Source organism: Aotus nancymaae, unplaced genomic scaffold (assembly GCF_030222135.1).
Source record: "Aotus nancymaae isolate 86718 unplaced genomic scaffold, 86718_ANA_hifiasm-v0.15.2.pri h1tg000067l, whole genome shotgun sequence".
Classification (NCBI taxonomy): Eukaryota; Metazoa; Chordata; class Mammalia; order Primates; family Aotidae; genus Aotus; species Aotus nancymaae.
This window is the reverse complement of record NW_026988482.1, coordinates 345,575-369,082: the sequence shown is the minus strand read 5'-3', so window position 1 is coordinate 369,082 and position 23,508 is coordinate 345,575. Positions and strand designations below refer to the sequence as shown.

Below are 23,508 nucleotides of genomic sequence, written 5' to 3'. Positions count from 1 at the left end.
TTAGGTCTGGAAATTGATCCCCTTCTGTAACCCTTAGGTCAGCAGCAGCGCTCTAAGGAACGGAGGCTGCGGGGGATAGAACACTGGCTGGGAGCTGGGTAACCAGGAGAGATGCAAGAATCATGCACCGACCCTCGTTCTAGGATATTGGCAGCAATCAAAGGATTCACCTACTGGATGCCCTAGACTCTAGACTGAGAAACACATAGAAATTACATCTGCTGTCTCTTTAAATGGCTTACGTCTGGGTTGTTTAAAGTTATTTATGTTTCTTTTTGAACATCTTTAAAATATCAAATAGAATAGGGACTACATCCGTTATTAAAACCAGTTAACTTTCAGGAGAGCAGAGTACTTTTAATCTAAATTGAACGAATTACTTCATAAGAGTGAGGATTGGCTTAAACTTTCAAGAAGTTATTTCAGCTTGGACTCCTGTGATCCCCCGATTGGTTTAGTGATGCCTTCACAGGGTTTGGGCATAATTTGAGTCTAGGTAAAGCAATAAATTCCTGAGTGCTGTCCCATTCCTGGCTACTAGACAGCCTTTAATGGACACACCATACAGATTATAAATGTTTTGAAACGATACCGAGTGAAAGCAGCTGCAGTGATTTCAATATATTTAGAATATTTTCAGACTGAGTGTCATTATTCAAGCATCGTACCTTTGCTCTGTTGTTTTAAGATGATATAGAAAGAGGGAGATGAAATATATATTTATTCTAATGAACTGTCTAAATCTTGTTGGAAAGGACTTAATGACTCTTCAGTTTATTCCAATAAGTAGATTTAGAGTGTTTCTGCCCCAGTTTTCTTTCATAAAGATAAACTATTATTTAAAACCTGCTAAAGTCTTTGCTAATTAAAATAAAACGGAGTAGCTGCTTTAAAGACAACAGTATAAAGGTTCTGTGCAGGTTGAAAAAAATTTCCAGGCCTCGATTAAACACCTAGAATTCCAACTGTGTTAACGGAAGCTGGTTTCCCAGCTCAAAGACGGCCTTCCCGCACTCCTTAAGAAATTAATTCAGCTTTGCTCACTTTAAACTTTTCATTTGAATTGCGATCAGGAAAGGGTTACAGAGACCAAAAGAAAGCGCCTTATATAAAATTTTACAATTTGGAATCCTAACACAGAACAGAGACCCGCGTCGTATGCGGGCTGCACAGAGCTGTGGGCCGTGGGGAGAGGGAACCGGAATCGAATTCTACCGTTAAATGACCGAGGAACTGGGGCGAACCTGGCAGGACCATTCCTGGATAACTGCAGGTGAGCAGCCTGTGGGGATTCAAAGCGAACAGACACAACCTCAGCCCTGGGGCCAGGAGACAGTCAGTGACAGTGTGATGATCCCTGTGTCTCAGGAATTTCTGAAGGGCCCTTTTCCGTGTCTCAGGCACACACCTTGCTAGTTTCTGTTCCTGTGATTTAGTTCTGCTTGTTCCTCCTGCCTTCATGGTGAAGGGGTTACCTCGTTTCAAAGCCACCTCGGAGGAGCGTCTCCTGTGAGCCTCGTCCCACCCATGCAGACAGCGTCCTCATCTCAGCTCCCAGTTCTCGGTACTCACCTCTGCTAAGGAAGACGGAATCTGTCCCAAGTGCCTGCAAATCTGCCTCCCAGTGAGGTTACAAGCATCTGTAAGGCAGGCCTGTGTCTTACGCACCCTTAGGGCACAGTCCAGGACACAGAGCAACACTGGCTGGATTTGCTGCCTTGACCGTCTGAGTATCTGCTGCGAAGTGTGGGCACTGGTGTGACTTTGGCCTCGTGCCCTGCGACTCCTCTGCTGGGTGCAGGTGCTGCCTCCTCCCTGACCCTTCCCTTCGCTCGCCCTGTCTTCCGTTCTTACTCTCGACTTCTCTTTCTTTCTCTTGATTGTCCAGCTCCATGTCCCGTTCATTGACTTGGAAAGAGCATTTCTATTGCTTGGTGAAGGATCATTTCTAGGGTTTTCCTTAGATAGGGCAGCATGGCCTGACGGAAGAGGACAGTGAGGGCAGCGGACAGGCCATTGGTTCGTCTGCCCCCGGCATCCCCGTGCCGGCGCTGTGACTTGGACAAGCCAGTTTCACGTCGCTGAGCTTTTGTTTCCTCGAGTGTAGAAGTGGGAATAAATATCTGCCTTTCTGGGCTGCTTGGGCGGGTCAGGGCACATAATAGGCACACACTGAACAATAGTTTCTTTCCCCCGTTATTACATTTAAAACAAATGGATTCGATTTTCTCTTTTTGTAAAAAAATTCAGTTAAGCCACTTTGTACTTGTACGTTTAGACTGTGGATTGCTTCTTCTGTGGGTCGGGCACTCAACAGAGGAGAGTGGTTTTCTGAGACGCAGGGCGAGAAAATCTGAAGTGCTCTCCCATTAGCATTACGTTCTCATACCCACTCTGAGAAGGAAAAACATAACGATAGTGCCTCTGAATACTGGGCACACCTTAGAACCCTCTGGAAAAGCTTTTAAAAAGCACTGCTGCCTGGTCCCCCTCCAGGCGGTGGAGAACCCGTGGGGGTGGGTCCCCGGCATCAATGTGTTTCTGGAAGCTCTCCAGGTAATTATGATGTGCAGCCCAGAAACACGACTGTGGCCTCTCAGGCTCTGACTTCATGTAAGTTTAATTACTTATGGATACTCCTTTTGTTTCTAGAAGCTTCTGCTGGAGAGTCGTGGTTCTGTGGGTGCCACCTCGCCGTGGCTTCTCACTTCCTTCCAGCGCTGAGGCCTCAAGGTGACAGCTGCAAGGACGAGTGAGTGTGGGGCAGGGCAGGAGCAGAGTGGCCGCAGTTTCCTAGTGCTCGTGGCCTTGAGCGGCGCGTTTGGGATACTCTGAATGAGCCCTGCTTTGTTAAACGAGCAAGCAGGAGCCGATGGAGCGATTTAACACGTAATTACATGGCTAATCTCGCATAAAATTGTAACACTAATGACATCACTCTAGCAACTCAAAAGGTCACTCTAAGCACAGAAATTGAGGGTTGCTTCTAATATCCAAGACTTTATCTTTGTAGGTGGCAAATTATGCGTTCTCTCTAGGAACTGGGTTGTTTTGGCTTCAGGGCCTTCGGGAAAGAAGCTAAATATATGGTGATAATTTTAGGCTTAGTGATTTAATTTAGAAAACATTGGTACATCTTATTACAAGGAGTTTTAAATGTCATTGAGATTTTTTTTCTCCAAATCAACTACGTACTTTATTTTGCTTTAGCTCATTCATTTGCCAAACATTTATTAGGTGCCTCTTCTATTCCAGGCGCTGTCCTGGGTACCGTGGGCGCCAACATATTCAGACCTGCCTCTAAGGAGTCCAGTTCACGGAAGGGTCAGAATAACGAGTCAACGTCTGTGCTACCCCAGAGCAGCTCTCTTCTGAGGCTGCTGTGACTTCCCAGCAGGTGTGCTAATAGCTGTCTCTCCACATTGACTTGTGCTCTCAGCTGGCTGAGTTTGATACTGCGGCTCATTTCCTGCGACTGTGAAGAGCACGTTGTAGATGCTTTGCAGCCTTGACTTAGAGGACGGTCTGCTCTTGGCTTTCCTTCTCGTTCTTTAGCTGCTCCTTCCGTTCTTTTGAGGATTCTTATTTCTCTACCTACCCTTGAATGTCAATAAAATTTTGGGAACTAGCAAGGACACTGAACAGTCTCTTGATGCTTCACATCGAGAATTAAACCTACTTTTATCTGCCAATTTGATGCCTGAAGATTGAGTGAATAGCTCTGCTAGGTTCTCAGTTGTAGAGTACAGAAGAGTGCACGGCGGGACACCATCGTCTTTTGAGAAGAATGAACTAAGAGGGAATACGCTCTGTGGATTTTTATTGCAGACTGCTTTTCTTTCTTTCTTTGTCATTTTTACTGGGTTCTTTCCTTCAAGGCAGTGGGTTCCATTCTAGCCCACAGTATGTCTAGAAATGTGATTCATAAGCTGGGGCCTGGAATGGAGACCCTAGGACTCTGCCTGGTGCCAGGGTCTACCGTGGCTGGGCTGGCGTCCACGGTGCAAGACGGAGCCCTCTCTCCTCTCCCCTCACCTCCCCTCTCTCCTCTCCCCTCACCTCCCCTCTCTCCTCTCCCCTCACCTCCCCTCTCTCCTCTCCCCTCACCTCCCCTCTCTCCTCTCCCCTCACCTCCCCTCTCTCCTCTCCCCTCACCTCCCCTCTCTCCTCTCCCCTCACCTCCCCTCTCTCCTCTCCCCTCACCTCCCCTCTCTCCTCTCCCCTCACCTCCCCTCTCTCCTCTCCCCTCACCTCCCCTCTCTCCTCTCCCCTCACCTCCCCTCTCTCCTCTCCCCTCACCTCCCCTCTCTCCTCTCCCCTCACCTCCCCTCTCTCCTCTCCCCTCACCTCCCCTCTCTCCTCTCCCCTCACCTCCCCTCGCTCTCCGGGCTGCGAGCTGCACTGCTTGGGTTCAGGAGGGGGTGATGCAAGCTCTCCCGCAGTGCCCCCAACAGTGTCTCAGTGGCTCAGAGCCCAGCACGGCATCAGGTCGTGCCCAGGAATCACAGTCCTTGTGGCCTAGCCTGCCTTTCAGTTTTATTTAGGACCCTAGAGCACTTTTCCCCACAGTGATGGGTCCTGCTGGAACTCAGGCTCTGACCACTGAGATGGACGGTTCCTGCCTGGCTGGGGCTTCTCTAAACATTCCGTGTGCTGGTGCCCGCCGAGTTCTGCTGCCATGTTGTTGTCCACGGTGACAGGGCAGCTGTGAATTTCAGTGCAAAGTCCCACAATCACCGTGGTCTCGCCCAAGCACACAGATTCTGTCTCCGTGCCAGGCACCTTCCGCCAGGGTTGGAGGTGGCGGCGTGGGCAATTCAAGACTGCCTTTCCTACCCCTTTGCAATGCCCCTTTCCTCGCCGTGATGTGGGTACCAGGCACTGTGATTGCTGGCCTGGGTTTTGCTCCTGATGGAGGTGGTTTCTCGTGTGGATGGTCTTCCAGTTTGGCGTTTCTGCTGCTCACCGGCGGGTTCTGCCTGCTCGTCCTGCTGGCTGCTTCTCGGCAGCTGGGGTGACCATGTGTGGACTCGTCTGACTGGCAGTGATGTGGCAGTCCCGTGTGACCTCTGCCATGTGTCACCTAAAACAACTGCTGTTCACGTCACCGTGATGCACTGAGGAGGCTCGAGTTAAGTAATGTCCCTGTCCCTTAGCTGCTGCTGACCTGGTTCATTAAACTCGGCATTGGGGTTTTGTGCAGAGCTTTGGGCTTCTGGTCTTCACTCTGTCCCTGAGCTACGGTAAACTGCAGGCAAGGCACTCCCCGTTCCCCCCGTTTCCCCGTCTGTGAAATATGACTGGGGAGCTCACCTGTATTCTTTCAATCAATTCCGCATTCACGTCTTTATCCAACCAATATTTACTGAACTTGTAGCTAGGTGGCAGGCACGGGACTGGGTGCCGGGGAGATACTGATAATCATGTAAGACACTGCCTCTGCTCTTATGAAACTTTGGGCTGCAGGAATGGACAAGCAGGTCAGGCAGGTGTGAAAGGGTGTCTTTAATGCCTGTTCATAAATAATCGAGTAAGTTTTGCATGGCATCATCACATCCGTGGCCGTCACCGCTGTCAGAAATGACCATCTCAGGGGTTAGTTGAAATAACTTTTAAATTGGATTCAGGTCTCAATCCCAGCTCTATTATACAGGGATTATATGGCACAAAGGCATTGTTAAATTCCCTGAGTTTTATTTTCCTCATCAAGAAATTAGAGTGATAGCAGATATCACACAGGATTTCCACGTGACGATGATCTGAAATAATATCTGTTATCCAGAAGGTTCTCAGTCAATGTTAGTTTCTTCCATTTGAGGGAAGTAGCAGATTTTTTCCCCCAAAATTTGGCCATATTGATACATAAAGCTCTTCCGTTTGATTTTTTCCCCAAAGAATCCCCAAAACCCTCTGAATTAACGAAAAACACATTTTACACGGTCTTAATTAGTTCACTATTTGATAATTGGCCTTTAAGAAGCTGTGCCAGTGAATAATCACAACTGATGTTCAGTTTCATTTCCTCCAAGCCACACATTAAACACAGCTTAACTGTTAAACGTTCGCTCTACTGGGCATCACGCACACACAGCTGGGTGAGGAAACCTGCTGATAACTCACCTGTTCCTCCTAGGTCGCTACAAGTGACAGATCTGTGTGGGAACCACCCTTTCCTTCTCGGTGAGTGTGGTTTAACTCTTGAGAGTCAAGGGATTTAAACTGTACTAAGAGCTCTTCACGGAGAAGAGCTTGACATGGCCACAGTGACATGAAGATGGGAGGTGCTTCCCTAGACCTGTGTAAATAATGCATTTGTATGCATTATTTTATTTAATTTTGACAGTAACCATGAGGAGAACTCTATTTACCAGAAGAAGAAACTGATATTCAGAAAACTAAATTTTCTCAGGTCACATAGCTGCTCATTAGCGAGGATAAAATTTCAATCCAAGCCTGTCCAACTTGAAAACCAATGTTCTCTCAACCTGTACATCTTTGCTAGGAAATTTAAGTACCAAAACCCCTATCAAAGAAATAATGGCTGTGCGTGATAACGGCAACATTCAGCTTATTTCTTCCATGAATTCTTCATGACACGAAATTTGGAGAGAGGGAAAATGAGGGATAGAAGACTGTGGCAGGAGGAGTAGACCCAACGCTAAGAACATGGACAGACGCCCCAGCCTGGGCCTCGCTCCTGACTGTCCGAGTGGTCTTGGGCAATTCCCAGTACTTTTTTACATTTGTCTTTTCTTCTGTAAGATAAAGACGCTAATAACAGTACACACCTCGTAAGGTTCTTGTGGAGATTGAGTTGATTTATGTGGTATACTTTGCGATGTTATGTGCATATGTAACAATATATACTATTTGTGGCATGAATATTTGTGAGTTAGTACATATATATGTTAATATCTGAATACATATAGAACATGACGTCTACGTGAGTTAACGTGTAAGAATGTCTGCAACACGGGAAGCATTAAGAATACACTATTGCCACTTACAAATGAGTGATGTATACATTAGATCTGAAAGATAAAATCTGTGTAAAGGTTCCCACAGTTAGATGTGTTCAGCAGACAGTCATAAATGTGACCTTTAATTTTTCATGGAGAAAGGCGTGAAGAGAAGAGTGAGCGTGGAAGGAGCGCTGGCCCTGCTGTTTTCTCATCCGTAACTGGGGTCCTTTCATCTCCTGGTCTCCTGTTCCTCGTACGTAACGTGTGGGATTGAGAGAGACGAGTCTAAGGTTCCTTTCACCCGAAGAGTTTTCTTATGTTCTGCTTTGGAAAGTTGCAATCAAGGTCTGTTCCTGCAACTTACTCGATTTACAATCTGTCTTTGGTTAAGTAAGTTCCTATTTTACATTTTGTTTGTTTCTTAAATGAAATATTCAGTAACGCTCGTGGCAAATGTGGTGAAGCCAAGGGCAGAGAGATGAAGCATCAGTTGGGGAGGCGAAATGGGAGCCCTCCACGACCCTCGTTCGTGATTCGATAGGCTCTGCATTTCGACGGAGTTGGGATCTTGGGCACAAGCGCTGCTGGGGGTCAGGGTCCTGCCTTGTAGCTGATTTCTTCCTCGCCCCGTTCTGTTTCCCCACAGAGTCCCATCTCTCACACGACGGATAAACCACTACTCCGTCCCAAAGGGGAGCTAATGGCTAACTGTGGAATATCAAGTGTGTGGCAGATTGGTAAGGGAGATCATCCGTGAGAAGGAAACATGGGTCGCTGTTCCTGTGCTGTCCACCTGTGCTGGTCACCGGGTGGACTGTAATTAAACCTGTCACGGCCTCTCTGAACTGATAACGTGTGTGAAATTCTGCTCCTGAAGGAAACCAGCATTCTGAACTCATTGTTCTCAGCCTGAAACCGAGGCTTCCTGCCCTTTCTTTTTGCCAACAGGACAAAGCTTCCTTTGGTTTATCCCTGACTTTTATTGCCTAGTGCTGTTGTGGTGAGAAACCAGGGGCTGTGCAGATGGAGACGACGGAGTCTGAATTCTGCTGCTGCTCTTTTGCCATCAGGATTACGTTGGGCACAGGCCAATTAACTTTTCCGAGTCTTAATACTCTTATCTCTAAAATGAGACTGTTAATGCAACCTTTAAAATTTCTTGTGAAGATTAATTAAAATAATAGGCCTGACATTTTTAGTAGCTATTTATTGACACCTAGCTGTTTATTTATGTGTGTATGAATGAATATGCTTATTTGTATATCCTAATATACCTAACATGCCAATTTTTTAAATGTTTTAACTTTCTATGGGTGTTCTCACTCATAAGTGGGAGTTGAACAATAAGAACACATGGACACAGGGAGGGGAAGATCACACACCGGCCTGTCGGGGGTTGGGGGCTAGGGGAGGGACAGCAGGGGGTGGGGGGCTAGGGGAGGGACAGCAGGGGGTGGGGGGATTGGGGAGGGACAGCAGGGGGTGGGGGGCTAGGGGAGGGACAGCAGGGGGTGGGGGGCTAGGGGAGGGACAGCAGGGGGTGGGGGGATTGGGGAGGGATAGCAGGGGGTGGGGGGCTAGGGGAGGGACAGCAGGGGGTCGGGGGCTAGGGGAGGGACAGCAGGGGGTGGGGGGCTAGGGGAGGGACAGCAGCGGGTGGGGGGCTAGGGGAGAGACAGCAGGGGGTGCGGGACTAGGGGAGGGACAGCAGCGGGTGGGTGGATTGGGGAGGGATAGCATTAGGAGAAATACCTAATGTAGATGATGTGGGGATGGAGGCAGCAAACCACCATGGCACGTGTTTATCTAATGAACCTGCACGATCTGAGCACACACCCCAGAACTTAAAGTATAATTAAAAAAAACATAAAAGTCTACAAACCTTAGTGTGCATTTGAATAAATTTTTATAAACTGAACACGCGTAAAACCAGCATCCAAGTCACGAAACAGAGTCGTAGCTGAGCCACAGAGCCCCTTTCATTGACCTTCCATTCTCTGCTTGCTCTCCAGGGATAACCACTGTTCACTACTATAGATTCATTTAATAAGTTTTTAAATTCTGCAAAATTTGAATCAGTCAATATGTAATTTTTATATCTTATTATTGGTAATGTTATATTTGAAATATTGTGTTTATAGTATTCTATTTTTAATATGCCTCAATGTCATTCTGTATGATTTGACTCTCTGAATGGCAATTATCAATTATTACTATTACCATATAATGTTTCATTACATAAATTGATAGGATATAGAATATGTGTATTTTAAATTGTATTATTAGAAACTGCCAAACGTTCTCCTGTGTGATTGTACAAGTTTGTATTATCAGTGATTAAGCACCCTAGTTAACAGTTACTCTAAGTCTTTCAAAAAATTAACATTGCCCAAATTTTCACTCTAGTTTTTAGTGAGTGTGTAATGGCATTTTATTGAAAATTTTCATTTCATTAATAATGATTTTTATTATCTCTTTAGATGTTTATTAGATTTTTTAAAAATATTTTTTATTTTTAATTCTTTTTTCATTTAAGACTTTTGGGCATATTTTTGTCTGATTCTTAACGTGCTAAATTAAGAGTGTTAGCCTGACTGAAGGGATTTGAGACATCATTTGGAGAAATCATTGAATATTAGCATTTGTCAGAGATATTCTGCGTCAGATGCCAACTTTAAGAGTGGATACTTTTTGTGTTTTCTAGATAGTTTTTTTGTAAGGTTTCAGGTGAAAGGCCTCTTAGCAAATGGATCCTATAGTAAAAACAGACTTTTACAATGCAAAAGACACTAATCACATAAAGGGAAAAGGTATTTTAAATTCCAAGTCCTACTCTGACTCGCTGAAGGGTTATACTTAAAGATATATTTTAAAAAATCAGTTAACAGGAATAATGATTCTCTTTAAATGGCTACAGGTCAAAGAAAAACCAGATCAGGTCAAATTGCTTGGATTCTGTGGTGAAAGGCTCTTGAGAAATATTAAATTAGATACTTAATCTTTTAAAGAATCTATGCTTTCAGAATTGCCTGGAAAATGTTTGATAGGACGACTCAGGTGCCAAGGAAGCTCTTTAAATAACATAAAAACTTAGAACAGTTTAAGAGCTGGCATCTCCTACGTTTTGTGGCATATAGATTCTTGAGTTCTAAATTAGGGACTCAGAACCCAGGGAACTGGGAGAAACTGCTTTCCATGAGTGACTGACAGAATTCAGGTTCTTGAATTCTTCAATCCACACATACACTCCTAAAAGACAACCCAATGTACAGAGAGGAAGCATGGATCAAGAAGGCAGATGGCCTTTCTTACCTCTCACTTCTGTTCCTTCCTTGCCATATGACGTGGGGTAAGCTAACTAACCTCTGAATCTCAATGTCTTTATCTATGAAATGAAGGTTTCATAGCTGCCACCAACAAGTGTTTTGCCATGAGGCAAAAAGACATGTTCAATGTCTGGGACCTGATAGGTTCTAATAAATATAAATTGTTTCTCCCAAAAGAACAGATTTGGTTACTTTGTCCAACATCTGCTGTCAAGACCCAGAAGAACTGCCTCTTTGCCCATGGGGAAAAGCAGCCAATACAGATAGTTGATTTCTTGGGAAAATAGACATCAGTCTGTTGAGAAGCAGTGGTTAAAAGTGGCTTCATGTCAGAAGGTGCAGGTTCATAGGCTCCATGAAAGAAATGCTGCAGGCCTGAAGCCTAGAGGAGGCCCCTCACTCCTCCCTGTTCCTCACCCCTCATCCCAGCAGCCACCAAACCCTTGCTTATAATATATTCTTAATTCATTTGGTCCCCTTCACTACAAACAAAACTAAGCAAAATTATCTTCTCATTATCTCTAGAGAAGCACCGTCCAGGAGAAGCAGAATGTGGAGCACATACGTAATTTTAAGTTTTCTAGCATTGTGTTAAAATGATAAAAGAAACAAAAAATTAATTCTAATAATATATCTTATTTAACCCAATATGCCCCAAATATCATTTCTTCATGTAACAAAAAGTAAAAAACTGATGGTGTAACTTACATGACTTTCACCAAGGCTTTGAAATTCAGTTATTTTACACTACGGCCCTTTTCAGTGCAGACCAGCCACATCTGGAGCGCTCGGCTCGCCTGCGGCTGGCGGCCACCGCTTTAGGGTCTGCCCTCTGTCGTTGCGTCCATTTTAGCAACAATAACAAAATGTCAAAACTCATTGCTAGTTTGAGTTATTGAGCACTTGCTATGCAATAGGTCTTACGTTCCATATGTGTCACATCGACAACCCTGTCAGACGTGTGCATTACCACCCCATTTTATGAATGAGGATGCTGAGGCTTAGGGAGGTTGAGTGATCTGTCCAAGGTCATGCAAATGTTTCAGTGTAGATCTGGGATTCAAACCCAAGTTAGTTTGACCCCGATACCTATCACCTTGTCTCCTAACTGGCTGACTTGCCTTACGGCAGGACATTTTGCTATGGCTGTGTCAGAATAGCCATTTCAAATTATAATCCCAGGAAGGCAGAGGTTGCAGTGAGCCGAAATCACACCTGGGCAATAGAGTGAGACTCTGTCTCAGAAAACAAACAAACAAACAGAACAGAACTGATATGTATTTTCTTCAAACCATTTCTTTGATTTGAGATGACCATTCAGAGTACAGGGTATAGTCTTCACTTGCTCTGATGCTTTAAAATACTCAAGGGTGCTGCAGTTTTAAGATGGAGAATACGACGGGGAGTGTCATGGGCTGGGATGAGGGCCGTGATCTCGGTCTTATGAAGTCAGCGGGGAGGGAGGGGACGTCGGGTCAGCTCCGGCAGCACAGGCATGAGGGGAAACGGAGCTTAGAAGGGGTGCTGCCACAGGAGTGCAGCCGCAGACGGACCAGGCATCAAGGTTTTATGTCCAGGAGCAGAGCAAGTGCCTAGTACATATTTGCTAGAATTATCTTTGAATAAATTGCTCTGGGGGAAACTACCTTCACCTAAATTCCTCTCTGCACATAGTAGGTAGTGGGGGAAGACACCATTCCTTGGGGAAAAAACTGGGCAGGAACCAATGTGGGTATCCGCCAAACGCGAACACAGCAGCCTGTGGTGACGCAGATGATCAGATCAAAGGAGGAAGTGTCTCGGCAAAAGTCCTTTCCAGTGGATTGGCGCCATCCACGGCCGAAGAGCCACCAGTCTCCACAAAACCCTCAGCCGTGGGTTGTAGACATCAGGTTGGCCTTGAATGAGACACGTGGGTGAGGCGAGGGAGAAGCTGGAGGGGGACCGAGGTCACAGCCGTGCAGCTGTGGCACCTGACCTCAGAGAGCCCCACGCGCAGGGGCCGTAGATGAATAAAGAAGGTGTCTGGGGCCTCATCTCGTGAGCGTTTCACACGTACGGTTTTCAGCAGTGTGATTTGTGTTTTCTTTTGCGACAGCGTCTCGCTAACAGAACCACAAGATGGAGCAGATTTATTTGGGCTCCAGAGAATATCGGTTGATTTTTTTGATACAAAGGAATATCTTAAAGTTGAAATCTATGTCAGCTATCCTCCCTCGGTCCGTTCCTCTCCCTCCCAGCCTTGAAGCAGCCCCAAATCCTGAATTTGATTCATACTTTCCAGTTCATGTTCTGTACATACATGGCTTTGAGTGTTTCTTGAATGTACAAGCACTCAGACAATCTGTATTATTTCACCACTTTCTAGTTTCAGCCAGCATTGTGCTTCAAGATTCGCCTGTTCCGACACAGTTTCGTGTGCTCTCACAAGGCACTTGCTTATCTGCTGATGCGCGGTTAGATCACGGTCCCCAAACCACAGCTTTATTCACATTTTGAACCAGATGGGGATTGTTCCGTGCATTGTAGGGTATCGAGTACCCTCTCTGGCCTCTACTCACTGGATGCCAGTAACATGAATTATGACCGTCAGAAAATATGTCCAGACATTTCCAGATGTCCCCTGGAGGGCAGCCCACATATTGACAGCTATTGTCTTAGACTTTCCAATTTTTCACGGTGACAAGAAATGACGCGTCATTTCCTGGCACACAGATGTGAGCATTTCCTTAGGGTAAACGTCTAGAAGCGGAACTGGGGCTTTGAGGGTGGGTAAGTTGTTAAATTATGCCCTAAACTTCTATCAATATCATGACACTCTTTTAAAGCCACTTATGTTTCATTTGACATTACATCTAAAGCAATGTCCACATATCGGATCAAGTGAATAATTCTATGCATTTTTAATAAGTTGTGAAAAGAGATGTTCACTACAATGTCTTCCTTTAAAACACTTCAGATCTAGTTGGGAGGACGTATCAGAAATATGTACAACGTTAAGTAACAGAATAGGAAAATAAAACAGCAATTCAAGATCATTATGCAATTGTCACAAGGCAGAATTAGGTTAACTGCCAGATCACACGTGTGAAAGTATCTGTGGGCTGAGCAGGGTGACCGATGCCTGGAGTCCCAGTGCTTTGAGAAGCTGAAGCAAAAGGATCACTTGAGGCCAGGAGTTTGAGATCAGCCGGGGCAACAAGTGGGACCCCGTCACCATAAAAAATAAAAAAAATAACCAGGCGTGTTGGTATACACCTCTAGTTTTAGCTACTTGGGAGGCCAAGGCAGCAGGATTGCTTGAGCCCAGGAATTTGAGGTTATAGCGAGTTATAAAGGTGCCCCTGCACTCCAGCCTGGGTGACACAGCAAGACCCTATCTCAAAACAAAAATAAAAACAAAACGTGATGGGAATCTGGAAGAGGGATATATCTGTTTTTTTCTGGGAGGTAAGGGAAGGCTTCCGATGGGAGGTGGGATTTGAGATGGGTCTTTTAATTCAATGGCACTTGGACAGGCAAAGCGGAATGGAGATGTGGGGACGCAGAAAGCATCTGGTTATGTTGCAGGCACGGTGTTCGGGGAAGAAAGAAGGTCGTACATTAAGAAGGAAGAAAAGTCAGAGGAACAGAGGAAAGTCGACTCTAGAATATTTGGAGTAGGAAAATAAGGTAGTTAATATCCTACAATCACTGTCTTCTTGGTAGAAGTAGGAGAAAAGGCAGTTAATTAAATGCCAAATTGTCCTGTTTTAATGGAAATTTGTTTTACAAAAAGTCTCTTATGAGAAAAAAGGCAAGTGGTAACAATTATTTTTCCTTCTCTGCAGGCATCCTAATATATTATATGCATTCTTCATGATGACTGTGTGATAGATACTAATATCCTCGTTGCCAAAGATGAAGAAACTAATCTCAGGAAGAAAAACTAAGTGAAGACAAAAGAAGGATTTGAACTCAGGTTTGTCAGACTTTTGGGCCCGTGCTGTTTAACCCGCCAAACCGCACTGCCTCTGGGTCACTTGATAAACAGCATTCAGCCACTAAGGAAGTCAGTAATAAGTTGTGCTCGCCTTGAGATTACAGACCATTCATTTGTTAACTGGAATCTTTGGTTTATTGTGGTCATAATTACGTGTCAACAAGAGATAAATTTATTAAGTTCCTTAAATATGAGCGCCTGTCTTGCTTCCCCTAGCAGAGGACATGTCTCAGTCAATAATATTTCAACATAATGGGCACAGTGTCACCAAGACGCAGAGTCTCAGGATAGTTAAGAAATCGTTCGTGTTATAGTCATAAACTATAAAAAGAGGTTATAGCCACTTTGAGTGAAGTGATGTTTCCAAATAAGGCAGAATTTGGCCTCTAGAAACATGGAGAGAAATATCTAAGAGGAAATGTGGAATGAAATTGAGTTAGTCATCAGATTTTTCAAAACCTTGATTGCTGAATCTACAAAATGGGTACATTAGAACTGTCACTCACAGAAGCAGAAAACCGGCCCAGGGTGAGCACCTGTCGTAGAGTAGACGGGCCAGCTTTGAGGAGGCTCCTCATAAAAACATGAACTAGATTTGAAACAGGAAACAGGGTGAAACCATGAGGTAGAATTAGGGCCAAGAGAAATCTTGGCGAGCGGAAGTTAGGAGCATTTCAATCAATAACAATGAGGTTGAAAAAAGATTTATAGGCTCAAAGATAAGACTAAGTTATCACATTAGCATAGTCACTGAGACAGTAGGTTTTGGAGTGCAATGGATGTGGTTCTTATTAGCTGTGTGGTCTTCAGCAATTTAAAGAGCTTCAGCATCTCTAAAGTTCTGGTTTCTTGTCAGTAAAAAGAAGATAATAGTAAATAAATAGTAAAATGGAGATAGTTTTCATTATAAGGCTGTTGTGAGGATTTTATGAATTAATACATGACAATACTGTAGAACAGTGGCTGGCATTTTGCTAATTCTACAACAGCCTATGATTTCCCACCCAGATCTCATCTTGAATTCCCATGTGTTGTGAGAGGGACTCAATGGGAGGTAATTGAATCATGGGCTCAAGTCTTTCCCGTGCTGTTCTCATAGTAGTGAATACGTCTCACGGAATCTGATGGTTTTATAAAGAGGAGTTTCCCCTGCACGAGTTCTCTCTCTGCCTGCTGCCGTCCATGGAAGACGTGACCTCCTCTTCTTTGCCTTCCACCGTGATTGTGAGGCTACCCGGCCACATGGAACTGTAAGTCCATCAAACCTCTTTCTTCTCTAAATTGTGCAGTGTCAGGCATGTCTTTATAAGCAGCATGGAGATAGACTAATACGGCAAATTGGCACCAGTAGAGTGGGGTGCTGCTGAAAAGATACCCGAAAATGTGGAAGCAACTTTGAAACTGGGTAACAGGCAGAGGTTGGAAGAGTTTGGAGGACTCAGAAGAATACAGGAAAATGTGGGAAAGTTTGGAACTTCCTAGAGATTTGTTGAATGGCTTTGACAAATATCCTGATAACGATATGAACTATAAGGTCCAGGCTGAGGTGATTTCAGATGGAGATGAGGAACTTGGGAACTGGAGGAAAGGTGACTCTTGTTATGTTTTAGCAAAGAGACTGGTGGCATTTTGCCCCTGCCCTAGAGATTTGTGGAATTTGAACTTAAGAAAGATGGTTTAGGGTATCTGATGGAAGAAGTTTCTAACCAGCAAAGCATTCAGGATGTGACTTGGGTGCTTTATAAAGGAAGCAGAGCATAAACATTGGAAAATTTGCAGCCTGACAATGTCATAGAAAAGAAAATCCCATTTTCTGAGGAGAGAGTCAAGCTGGCTGCAGAAATTTGCATAAGTGATGAGGAGCCGAATGTTAATATCTCCAGGACATGTCAGCGGTCTTCCTGGCAGCCCCTCTCATCACAAGCCCAGAGGCCTAGGAGGAAAATACGGTTCTGTGGGCCAGACCCAGGGTCCCCCTTCTGCGTGCAGCCTAGGGACGTGGTGCCCTGTGTCCCAGTCACTCCAGTCATGGCTGAAAGGGGCCAACGTAGAGTTCAGGCCATGGCTTCAGGGGTGCAAACCTCAAGCCTTTGGCAGCTTCAACGTGGTGTTGAGCCTGCAGTCCACAGAATTCAATAACTGGGGTTTGGGAGCCTCCGCCTAGATTTCAGAGGATGTATGGAAATACCTGGATGTCCAGGCAGAAGTTTGCGGCAGGGGTGGGGCCCTCATGGAGAACCCCTGTTTTGGCAGTGCAGAAGGGAAATGTGGGGTTGGAGCCCCCCGCAGAGTCCTACTGGGGCACCGCCTAGTGGAGCTGTGAGAAAATGGCCACCGTCCTCCAGACCCCAGAATGCTAGATCCACTGACAGCTGGCACTGTGGGCCTGGAAAAGCCACAGATGCTCAATGCCAGCCCAGGAAGGCAGATGGCAGGGAGGCTGTACCCTGCAAAGCCACAGGGGTGGAGCTGTCCAAGAGCACGGGAACCCACCTCATGCATCAGTGTGACCTGGATGTGAGACATGGAGTTAAAGGAGATCATTTTGGAACTCTGACTGCCCTGCTGGATTTCAGACTTACGTGGGGCCTGTAGTCCCCTTGTTTGGGCCAGTTTCTTCCATATGGGATGCTGTATTTACCCAATGCCTACACCCCCATTGTGCCGGGGAAGTAACTAACCTGCTTTTGATTTTACAGGCTCATAGAAAGAAGGGACTTGCTTTTTCTCAGATGAGACTTTGGACTGCGGACTTTTTAGTTAATGCTGAAATGTGTTAAGACTTTAGGGGGCTGTTGGGAAGGCGTGACTGGTTTTGAAATGTGAGGACCTGAGATTTGGGAGGAGCCGGGGTGGAATGATGTGGTGTGGCTGTGTCCACACCCAAATCCCATCTTGAATTTCCACGTGTTGTGGGAGGGACCCGGTGGGAGGTGATGAATCATGGGGGCAGGTCTTTCCCGTGCTGTTCTCATGACAGTAAGTCAGTCTCACAATATCTGATGTTTCTGTAAGTGGGAGTTTCCCTGCACAAGCTCTTTCTCTTTGTCTGCTGCCATCCATGTAAGACATGACATGCTCTTCCTTCTCCCGTGATTGTGAGTCTTCCCCAGCCACGTGGAACTGTAAGTCCAGTTAAACCTCTTTCTTTTGTAAGTTGTTCAGTCTTGGGTATGTCTTTATCAGCAGTGTGAAAATGGACTAATACAATCAGCGTTTGTCTTATTACTTCAGAGGCACCATACTAAGTGTTCATATGATTTATGTCAGTGAATCTTTCAACAACTGTATGACGTAGGTTTTATTAGTATCTCCACTTTGTGGATGAAGAAACTGAGGCACGGAGGTTAATTAACATCTTCCTGGTCACACAGCTAGTAGGTGGCAGAGCTGGCATTTGAAGTGGGGCTTTATGGGTCTAGTCTGCTTGTTCACCAGTCCTTCTACTGCTTCTCTAGAATTGATGAGCTGCAGCAAGAGGTGTACAGAGCCAGCAGATAGAAAGTGGCTGAGCCCTAGAGTTGGCTGACAACTTGTGTAAGAAGAGCAAGATCGGGCTGTGGGACTTGATGACTGCCCGGGGTCCACTGCAGACCCAAACAGGGATTGGCTTGGTCTGGTCCCCAGCATCCACCTCACATTTAGCACAGCACATAGTAGGGGGTCCTGAAATAACTTTTTGAGAGAATGAGTAAAAAACTGGAGTAAAACAAAGGTAAAGTATTTCTTCCATCTAATTACTGATATCACTATTTCCTTCAACGACTAATTCCTCATGTACTAGTCCACATAGTTATAGAAAATGACCTCTTGCTGAGAAACAGAAGGATTTGTACAGTAGTTATAAAATGAGTGTTTGAAATTCCTATTACTTGAAGGACCAAGGAGCAAAAGGACATTTCAGGCTATTAATCTATATTTACCATGTCAGCAATTTATCAGGCATAATGCCTAACAATAAAAGCCCCATTATAGCTTCATTTAACAGGAAATATTGTGTTATTAACTTACTATATTATGTGTACTTCCTCCTAATCACAGAAATTTCTAAGAGCTCACAGTCTCTTTCCATCTCTGTGGTAGTTAAAATAAGATTTAACTTCTATCCCTACAGCAAATCATATTCTAGTGAACACTGACCTTCTTGAGGGTCATATGCCTATACCCGCTAAACGAAAATTTGCTAATGGTATTTCACAAATCTCCAGAAATAGATGCTTTAATTCTGTCCAGTGTTACATTGTCTTCAAGCAATCCTCCCTTTTTCTTGCTGAAAATTCATAGCAAGACCAGCGGTCGATGCAGCAAACACTTCTCAGGCTTCCCCTTGATCCTCCTGCATCAAATGCTTAAAATTTAATGCCGGAGCTTATAGCACCGTGAGCTCCAGAGACGGACGTAAATGAAAAGTCAACCTTTCAGGCTGTATTTCTGCCCAGGCTTCTGTGTTTCTGCCCCCCACGGCAGCTGAAACAGTTTGCTATGAGAACGCTACTGATGGGAAAATGGCACTGTTAGGGAATGACGGTACCCAGGGCTCTTTCTGACCAAGTCCATTTGTACTTGCAGAACTTTGTCAACACAGCAGAAGCCTGGGGACTCGGGTCCCTTGCAGCAGCACTTGGGAGCCTGTGCTTGCTTTTTCTAGGGAAAATTCAGAGGATGAGAAGGCTCAGCGGCTCTGGGTGACTCCAGCCTCGGAGCCTCAGAGGACAGTGCTCTAAGGAGGAAGTGTGGTGGGCACCCTCTGACATCTGTATGGCCAGGAGAGGTTGCCATCGTCATCTACCTTTATGTTTGTCTTGCTGCAAACGAGAAATATAAATTTAGGTGTACAATTTTTACAGTAGGCTTCTTCTAATATATTTTGCACACAACTTCTTTCGAGGAGACAGAAACTTTGGGGAGCGCGCATGAGACAAGCAAGAACGTTGTTACATGTTATGGTCGCAGGCCCCCTGGGCTCCTTTTCTGCACACTCAGCACTGCTGACACTGATGGAGGGCTCAGTGTCGTATCTAAGAATCTTCTCTTTACTTTTCCCCTTGGAATCTCACTCATTCCCTTTACTTTTCTCCTCGGAATCCCACTCATTCCCTTTCCTTCCTTCTAGGAATCCCACTCATTCCCTTTCCTTCCTTCTAGGAATTCCACTCATTCCCTTTACTTCCTTCTAGGAATCCCACTCATTCCCCTTACTTCCTTCCTAGGAATCACACTCGTTCCCTGTACTTCCCTCCTAGGAATGCCACTCATTCCCTTTACTTCCTTCTAGGAATCCCACTCACTCCCTTTACTTCCTTCTAGGAATCCCACTCATTCCCCTTACTTCCTTCTAGGAATCCCACTCATTCCCTTTACTTCCTTCTAGGAACCCCACTCATTCCCTTTACTTCCTTCCTAGGAATCCCACTCATTCCCCTTACTTCCTTCTAGGAACCCCACTCATTCCCTTTACTTCCTTCTAGGAATCCCACTCGTTCCCCTTACTTCCTTCTAGGAATCCCACTCATTCCCTTTACTTCCTTCTAGGAATCCCACTCATTCCCCTTACTTCCTTCTAGGAATCCCACTCATTCCCTTTACTTCCTTCTAGGAATCCCACTCATTCCCTTTACTTCCTTCTAGGAATCCCACTCATTCCCCTTACTTCCTTCTAGGAATCCCACTCATTCCCTTTACTTCCTTCTAGGAATCCCACTCATTCCTCTTACTTCCTTCCTAGGAATCCCACTCGTTCCCTTCACTTCCCACCTAGGAACCCCACTCATTCCCTTTACTTCCTTCTAGGAATCCCACTCATTCCCTTTACTCCCTTCTGGGAATCCCACTCATTCCCTTTACTTCCTTCTAGGAATCCCACTCATTCCTCTTACTTCCTTCCTAGGAATCCCACTCGTTCCCTTCACTTCCCGCCTAGGAATCCCACTCATTCCCTTTACTTCCTTCTAGGAATCCCACTCATTCCCTTTACTTCCTTCCTAGGAATCCCACTCACTCCCTTTACTTCCTTCCTAGGAATCCCACTCACTCCCTTTACTTCCTTCTAGGAATCCCACTCATTCCCCTTACTTCCTTCTAGGAATCCCACTCATTCCCTTTACTTCCTTCTAGGAATCCCACTCATTCCTCTTACTTCCTTCCTAGGAATCCCACTCGTTCCCTTCACTTCCCGCCTAGGAATCCCACTCATTCCCTTTACTTCCTTCTAGGAACCCCACTCATTCCCTTTACTTCCTTCCTAGGAATCTCACTCATTCCCCTTACTTCCTTCTAGGAATCCCACTCATTCCCTTTACTTCCTTCTAGGAATCCCACTCATTCCCCTTACTTCCTTCTAGGAATCCCACTCATTCCCTTTACTTCCTTCTAGGAATCCCACTCATTCCCTTTACTTCCTTCTAGGAATCCCACTCGTTCCCCTTACTTCCTTCTAGGAATCCCACTCATTCCCCTTACTTCCTTCTAGGAATCCCACTCATTCCCTTTACTTCCTTCTAGGAATCCCACTCATTCCTCTTACTTCCTTCCTAGGAATCCCACTCGTTCCCTTCACTTCCCGCCTAGGAATCCCACTCATTCCCTTTACTTCCTTCTAGGAACCCCACTCATTCCCTTTACTTCCTTCCTAGGAATCTCACTCATTCCCCTTACTTCCTTCTAGGAATCCCACTCATTCCCTTTACTTCCTTCTAGGAATCCCACTCATTCCCCTTACTTCCTTCTAGGAATCCCACTCATTCCCTTTACTTCCTTCTAGGAATCCCACTCATTCCCTTTACTTCCTTCTAGGAATCCCACTCGTTCCCCTTACTTCCTTCTAGGAATCCCACTCATTCCCTTTACTTCCTTCTAGGAATCCCACTCATTCCCTTTACTTCCTTCTAGGAATCCCACTCATTCCCCTTACTTCCTTCTAGGAATCCCACTCATTCCCCTTACTTCCTTCTAGGAATCCCACTCATTCCCTTTACTTCCTTCTAGGAATCCCACTCATTCCCCTTACTTCCTTCTAGGAATCCCACTCATTCCCTTTACTTCCTTCTAGGAATCCCACTCATTCCTCTTACTTCCTTCCTAGGAATCCCACTCGTTCCCTTCACTTCCCACCTAGGAACCCCACTCATTCCCTTTACTTCCTTCTAGGAATCCCACTCATTCCCTTTACTCCCTTCTGGGAATCCCACTCATTCCCTTTACTTCCTTCTAGGAATCCCACTCATTCCTCTTACTTCCTTCCTAGGAATCCCACTCGTTCCCTTCACTTCCCGCCTAGGAATCCCACTCATTCCCTTTACTTCCTTCTAGGAATCCCACTCATTCCCTTTACTTCCTTCCTAGGAATCCCACTCACTCCCTTTACTTCCTTCTAGGAATCCCACTCACTCCCTTTACTTCCTTCTAGGAATCCCACTCATTCCCCTTACTTCCTTCTAGGAATCCCACTCATTCCCTTTACTTCCTTCTAGGAATCCCACTCATTCCTCTTACTTCCTTCCTAGGAATCCCACTCGTTCCCTTCACTTCCCGCCTAGGAATCCCACTCATTCCCTTTACTTCCTTCTAGGAATCCCACTCATTCCCTTTACTTCCTTCCTAGGAATCCCACTCACTCCCTTTACTTCCTTCTAGGAACCCCACTCATTCCCTTTACTTCCTTCCTAGGAATCCCACTCACTCCCTTTACTTCCTTCTAGGAATCCCACTCATTCCCCTTACTTCCTTCTAGGAATCCCACTCATTCCCTTTACTTCCTTCCTAGGAATGCCACTCATTCCCTTTGCTTCCTTCTAGGAATCCCACTCATTTCCTTTACTTCCTTCTAGGAATCCCACTCGTTCCTTTTACTTCCTTCTAGGAATCCCACTCGTTCCCTTTACTTCCTTTTAGGAATCCCACTCATTCCCTTTACTTCCTTCTAAGAATCCCACTCGTTCCCTTTCCTTCCTTCTAGGAATCCCACTCATTCCCCTTACTTCCTTCTAGGAATCCCACTCATTCCCCTTACTTCCTTCTAGGAATCCCACTCATTCCCTTTACTTCCTTCCTAGGAATCTCACACATTCCTTTTACTTCCTTCTAGGAATCCCACTCATTCCCTTTACTTCCTTCTAGGAATCCCACTCATTCCCTTTACTTCCTTCCTAGGAATGCCACTCATTCCCTTTACTTCCTTCTAGGAATCTCACTCATTCCCTTTACTTCCTTCTAGGAATCCCACTCATTCCCTTTACTTCCTTCTAGGAATCCCACTCATTCCCTTTACTTCCTTCCTAGGAATCCCACTCATTCCCCTTACTTCCTTCTAGGAATGCCACTCATTCCCTTTACTTCCTTCTAGGAATCACACTCATTCCTTTTACTTCCTTCTAGGAATCCCACTCATTCCCTTTACTTCCTTCTAGGAATCCCACTCATTCCCTTTGCTTCCTTCCTAGGAATCCCACTCATTCCCCTTACTTCCTTCTAGGAATGCCACTCATTCCCTTTACTTCCTTCTGGGAATCCCATTCATTCCTTTTACTTCCTTCTAGGAATCCCACTCATTCCCTTTACTTCCTTCTTTGGACTCTCACTCATTCCCTTTACTTCCTTCTAGGAATCCCACTCATTCCCTTTACTTCCTTCTAGGAATCCCACTCATTCCCTTTACTTCCTTCTGGGAATCCCACTCATTCCCTTTACCTTCTTCTAGGAATCCCACTCATTCCCTTTACTTCCTTCTGGGAATCCCACTCATTCCCTTTACTTCCTTCTAGGAATCCCACTCATTCCCTTTGCTTCCTTCCTAGGAATCCCACTCATTCCCCTTACTTCCTTCTAGGAATGCCACTCATTCCCTTTACTTCCTTCTGGGAATCCCACTCATTCCTTTTACTTCCTTCTAGGAATCCCACTCATTCCCTTTACTTCCTTCTTTGGACTCTCACTCATTCCCTTTACTTCCTTCTAGGAATCCCACTCATTCCCTTTACTTCCTTCTAGGAATCCCACTCATTCCCTTTACTTCCTTCTGGGAATCCCACTCATTCCCCTTACTTCCTTCTAGGAATCCCACTCATTCCCTTTACTTCCTTCTTTGGACTCTCACTCATTCCCTTTACTTCCTTCTAGGAATCCCACTCATTCCCTTTACTTCCTTCTAGGAATCCCACTCATTCCCTTTACTTCCTTCTAGGAATCCCACTCATTCCCTTTACTTCCTTCTGGGAATCCCACTCATTCCCTTTGCTTCCTT

General features: G+C 45.3%; 1 protein-coding gene and 1 long non-coding RNA gene across 2 annotated transcripts in view; one reads left to right on the top strand and one right to left on the bottom strand.

The window, feature by feature from the left end:
• Positions 1 to 4,059, top strand: part of LOC135270787 (uncharacterized) — a 42,242-nt gene extending 38,183 nt beyond the window's left edge. The window contains exons 3-5 of the long non-coding RNA XR_010338913.1: positions 1,141 to 1,273; positions 2,653 to 2,752; positions 3,256 to 4,059. This is a non-coding gene — a long non-coding RNA (uncharacterized LOC135270787). The remainder of the gene's footprint in view (positions 1 to 1,140; positions 1,274 to 2,652; positions 2,753 to 3,255) is intronic.
• The window catches only part of KCNMB2 (potassium calcium-activated channel subfamily M regulatory beta subunit 2), a 240,047-nt gene that overhangs the window by 35,527 nt on the left and 181,012 nt on the right, over positions 1 to 23,508 (bottom strand). The gene's annotated exons all lie outside the window — the stretch shown is intronic.